The sequence below is a fragment of the Manduca sexta genome, chromosome 6 (assembly GCF_014839805.1).
Source record: "Manduca sexta isolate Smith_Timp_Sample1 chromosome 6, JHU_Msex_v1.0, whole genome shotgun sequence".
NCBI classification, from domain to species: domain Eukaryota; kingdom Metazoa; phylum Arthropoda; class Insecta; order Lepidoptera; family Sphingidae; genus Manduca; species Manduca sexta.
The window spans coordinates 10,436,459-10,442,785 of record NC_051120.1 but is presented as its reverse complement, the minus strand read 5'-3'; positions in this window follow the sequence as shown (position 1 = coordinate 10,442,785).

Below are 6,327 nucleotides of genomic sequence, written 5' to 3'. Positions count from 1 at the left end.
AAAATAAGCGCATTATTCCGCCCGGTGTGGCATAAATGTATAAATTTTCAATTCCTCACCGAGTGACGTCTTATTTCAGTATCTTGCGCGCAAAGCTTCTTTACTCGCTGTACGGCGCTACGTTTTATAAATGATTTATTGTATGCTTGACCTGTTATTAATACACTTATTTTATGACCCTAAGACTTACTTTTCCGTTCAGGTGTTTGATTAAAAATCGGACACAATGATTATATAGTAGATTGGCCGTGCAATGCGTTTACAGTACAGTATGCTATGTGCAATTCTAATACCAAGGATGAATGTTTTTAATTTATTTTGAATATGTTTTAATATTTATTTATTATTAGCACTGCCACATTGTACATAATATAATAATAGATCGCATAGTTACACTAGTATTAAACAATTATTATAGTCACTGATATGTACAATAAGTACTGCGTACTTAATATTCGCCACAGCACTAGCGAGTAGCATAATATTTGTCAGCAACCCTATTCTAGTTGCGAGCTAGTAAAATATAAAATACAAGCAAATGCTAAATTCATCCCTAGTTAATAAGTAATCGACTAAAAGTTCATATAACTCGATTTAGTTAACTAACGGCGTCTTTATGAGTGCGCTAGCAAGTTTAAATTAATAACCTGTGAATTCTGAACTCTAAACTCAGTAACAATTTGTTAAAAGTTAATTCGTTTTTAATAATTGCTTCATATGTTATTAATGTTTTATGAGTTGAAAATTATTTTTTGCTTGCTTTTAGATGTGGTTTTGCTCGCGTGGATCGTTTTGAATAAAAGTGTCAATTAAAGTAAAATATAACCGATTAATATAGGATAATGTGGATGCCTATTATAAAAAAGTTTCAAAATGGGTTTAGTACTTACTCAGTTTTAAAGATTTTGTTTCAAACAATCTTACAAACGTAAGTTCTTTATGTTAGTTAAAAAGTTATAATAAGTTAATAAAATTTATTTTGCTCAATTAACTTGAATGAGTTCAGGTTAAAGATTAATTCAGCCTATTAGTTTGGAGATAGCATACTAGCGCTGTGAATCTATAAATCCTAGGTTCGATCCAACCCCCTAGACTCCCCCGAGGCAGTTCTTGTGCGTTTGGTCATCACAGCAAATGCACGCCCATGCATGAGGGCACATTTGCCGCGACCCTAGGCGCACAGTTCAGTGAGTACACCTCATGATTGTATTTACACATTGAGGCCTATAAGGGTTCGTGAACATTTCTCCTCCCTCTCCCTTCCAACTATCCTAAGATGGCTCCGTCTCCTTCCTCTTTTCCTCGTTCACCCTTTCCCCTTCCTTCTTCCTCCCAGGCCCTGAGACCAGATAGTCCTGGCTCGCCAGCGTACCGTCCGCTGGCACCCTCGGTGAAAACGGTAGGGCCTACCAACTCCTCACAAGAACTGCCGTGGTTGCTAAGCCGGGGGATCGCTTGTCCACCGTTCGCAGGGTACCCTGGTGATAACCACGGCAGACCTCAAAAAAACCCTAGACATAAACTCGACACGAGGATGCATGTCGTTTGATTATGATGTTTGTGGTTGGTCAAGAAAGCTAACGTCAGTCGTGTACGGCTATGTGGCCTTACTGCACCTGATGGTAAATGAAGTGAGATCCAATAGAATGTCGACTCACGCGAGATGATCACCCGTCGGCAAAATTATGCCGGCCTGTTGGAATCGGGTATATACAGACTGATCCCGAAACGTAACCATCAGGTGAATTGGATAAAATCTGCCGTGCCGTTTTAAAAAAAAGATACTAAGTTAGTTTAGCTAACCTCGCCTAGAGGCTGTTATACATAAAACAAAGCTTAGTATGCATAATACTAGTTGACCCGACAGACGTTGTCCCGTCTTAACTATGAATTTGCAGCGCGCATTCTGTCAATCTCTGAAATTAACTTTTCTTAAACTTTCTAACGTTCCGCTCAACTTCTTTTTTTTCATAAGATCCTTCTCCTGACTATAACAAACACAACAAAAAAATAGTGAAATCGGTCCAGCCGTTCACGCGTGATGGCGTGACCAAGGGACATAGGGATTCATTTTTATATAAGTATATAGATGTGGCCTGCACACAAGTATGAACATATATCTCAGCTCTGCGAGCTAAGCTAAAATAACGTAGATTAGTCTTCGATCTGTAACCCAATTATATGTAAAAAAGGGCTGTTATTTTACAAGTGCCACATTTAAATCGAGCCTCGTACATACTTACGGATTAAAAACTCACAAATGTTTTAATATAAGTGTAAAAACGTTAAATAACGCCTTATCGCGCGGTACCGCAATGGGACTCTCAATTCTTTTTAAAAGAATTTTCGATGTTGCCGCTCTCCGTGCTTTGTGCAACTTTAAATTCGTTTTACATGCGATTAAAGTTCTTATTGCTGTGTAATAAAGATGCCAGGTGGTGTAAGTGTATTCTTGTCACATCCGATGGTGAATTATACGGTCGAGAGGGTAGTTCCAAGCGGAGTGCGACAGCCGACGCGCACCTATTTTATGACGGTCGACTGAAAAATTTCTCACGTTTTCTGAGAAACTAAAATCGATTTCAATTTTACAACGTATTGCTTTGTTTTTGTAATAAGTTTTGTTACAATTGTTACTTTTATAGATAAAAGATAGCGTGTATATTAAGACACGCTAGCCTATGCATATAAGTATATAATAATTTAACTAGACTTATTTAACAGTTGAATGACAACAAGAGCTTGCCCCTCGCCTGATTGGAAACTCCACGAATGATCCTAAAGGATCGGCTATTAATCCCGTAATGTTTTTAGAAACTATTTGGACCCCCCTCTCCTTTGGTGATATGGTGAAGTTATAGAGACGTATTAATAAATGCATCTCAGTTTTGCTCACAAGTGCGATATTAAATGAGATACTGTCAAATGAAATCGGCATCTTAAGACAGTAACTATTTAATAAACCCATTTAAACATCACCGTAAAGAACATTTTTAGTTCTTATAGGTGACGGATTTTGAGAGCCGACTTTGTTTATGTAACAGCGTCGACTCAGTTGAGAGCAAACTCTTAAGTTACAGCTTAAGCTTGACTTATTAAATAGTTCAATATGTTAGATGTCTGCTTGAAATTTTACTCAAAGGTGAAAATTGTTTGGTAATTCAGCCGTTATACTAGCCATTACGCGAGTGTTAGACATTAAAAAAAAACAATTTACGCAAAGTCGGTTATATCTACCTAAATTTTCGGACGACCAAAATCTCAGTCCTCCGTGATCAAGAAGGCTGCAGATAAAATTCGTATTATCGTTTTATTACAATTTTTATTACTTTTGGCTTTAATTGTATAGTGAATCCAAATAAGTTGAGAATTTGGAGATAGACCATTTTACAAAATAGCACCAAATTAAATTCCTGGCTATGAATTAGCTTTATTGTTTTATATTAAACAACTGTCAATATACAATAATATATATAACCACAAAGCATTCTACAAAATTCGGTGGAGAGGTTATTAAAATTATTCCAATATATTTTAAAAACAAAACCACCGACTAATAAACTTAAAATATGTATTATTAATCAGTTACCTATCGCTAATGATTCCACGCCACTTAAGCTAGCTAAAACTACTCTAAAAGAATAGCTCCATTAGTAGAGAAAGTTTTCAAGAATGCGGGCAGTCGGACGGGGTTAATTTAATGGCCTCCGCTAAGTACCAGCGGGTTACAATCCACAGCCGTAACCAAGATACGAGTCATTCAAACAACTATTCTTTAAACGTTATAGTAGATATAATACTCTTGGTGGTAAATTAACATTGACGATATGAAATGACTAAGATGTTTGGATGGTTTGCTGATTCGAAAGAATTTCACCGATCTTGCCTGACATGATTTAGCGTAGTCACTACTTTTTGCTTAAGGTAGGGTCAGTTCCATAGACTCAGTTTAGAACTCCATGCTGAGGCTGTTTTGGGTCTGCCACTTATAATGTTAGACTATAAATTGGAAAAAAAAAAACAAATCATTTTACATATAAATTAACTTTAATTTATGAATATTCATATTGTAACATAGGTATTAATCAGAGGGAGGCTTTTCGTCGTAGTTTTCAATACCGGACACACTGGAAGTGAGACCAATAAACTCCGATATGTTCTGCCAAGTCGAAGTGTCTATGGAGAGCAGCAAATCCGATTCTAAATAAGCTGCTTCCACTGAAAACGATAAATAAAATATCCTTGATCGTAGTCAATCGTTATGTTGACCTCGCAGGAAGATGCGAGTTTTGTGTCGTCGGAAGAACGAAGGGCTTTGGTTCCAGAACCATTAATAACATAAATAAATATTTTAGAATTACGTAAATGAAAAATTGATTTTTTTTATAAATATCTTTAGTAGAATACCTTAAATTGATACATAGAAAAATGTTTTAAAGCAAAAATTAGATACATCCGCTGCTATGCGTAAATAAAATGAATACCTATCTACGTACATATTTTGTACACAAAAACCAACAGCTCTATACATAAAACAGACACATTACCTCTCATTTGGGTAATATCATTTATTATTCTTTTCAAATTGCATAAATCCTTTTCAATCCTCATTTGAATATTTTGAAAGAAATCTGGATCATCAAAATCATGGCTAATCTTCGAATCATCTTTATTCTCCATTGTTGTAAATCTTTTAAACAATATTTATTTTCCAAAACAAATATCTTATTAATTAACGACTGAAAATAATATTTTAATGTTTTTCATAAAATACATGCCATTCAATACCAATTCAATACCAGGTTTAAAAATTGGTTTCGCGCGCTTAACCATAAACAACAAGGTTTACTTTTTTAATACTACGCGCAAAGAAAGTTGATGATATTACTACCTCAAAATATGTTTTCGAAAACAATGAACTCCTTATTAATTTACTCAAAATACTTTAGCAAAATACAATTAAAACTTTCAACAGCAAACTGTCAAAACAAACGTAAGATAAGAGTTAGGCGTGATACATAATATTGAGAAAGCGCTAGTTTATTTAATTAAAAAATAATTTAAATTTTTATATATTTTTTTTTTGTAATCTAATATTCCTAGCGAAATAGAATACAATGAACAATACTCTCACGAAAGATTCCATTTCTAAGAAATAGATAAAATGATTGTGGGGCTAATTTTTGTATCTTTTCTGCAGAATGTAGTGTAGGTAAACATTTTCTTTATTTCTGACCTGCACGGTTGTTCAATCTTGTGTTTCAGAAATCAAAAACTTACCAATTAGTAATTATTTTTAGAACTTACTGCTAGAACTACTTTACGACAACATAATACCGTTAATTGCCTTTTGCAAGTCATTTCCCCATTTGGCAATTCACTCCATGTTGATTAAATACTGTTCACAATCTCGAACTCATTCGTTCCGAAAGCAGTTCAAAGACATGGCCATTCGACTAAACGTATTTGCTTTAATTATGAATAAAACTAGATGAACGGTTCAGAGCGCTAGACAACTTGAAAGTACAAACCTACGGTTAATGACTTCTTGGCGCATTTTTTTTTGGTGGAATGACCTTTGAGTTAATGCTTTATAGTTCCCATTTTTTCAATGAATAAGTAAACACACTTTGAATATTTTAATGTTTTTTTTTTAGTAATCTGTACAAAATATCAGGCTTATAGAGCCACGTGTTTAAGCCGTACGTTTTGCCAGCCAGTGATAAGATTAAAATGAAAATCATTTTATTAATTTAACCTCATTAATTGCATCCACGAACGAGTTGGTATATTTCAAGCGACGATGATAGAAATTTAAACATTAAAAATTCTCTTCAATTTAACGACTCTGTCGCGCGACGCAGAAACTCGCCATCGTAAAAGGTGCCTTAAATTCTGAATTGGGTCAAACACCATGATACGCAATAGACATTAAAAGTTAAATTATTAACTGTGAAGGAAATGGGAAAACACTTATTTTTTAGGTGATAAAAACTAATTTCAATGCCGTTTGTAAATATTAAAAAAGTCTAAGAATGTAGAGGCATAATGAAGCAATGGATATTTCAAACCAAAAAAAAAATGAAGCCATGGATAAAATTACCATTGGTTTTCATTCTTAGATAAAGATTCTGATGATTATAGTATAGCTGGATATCTAGTAATATATTAATATCATAATATACTAATATCATTGTATGCGGTATACAAAATATATTCATTATAAAAATTATGAAACAATTTTTCAAACAGGCGGCCAACTGTGTTATCAGATTTCCCGCCTAAACGCAGTTTATTTTTTTAAAACTGTTTTGGCAATGAACGAAA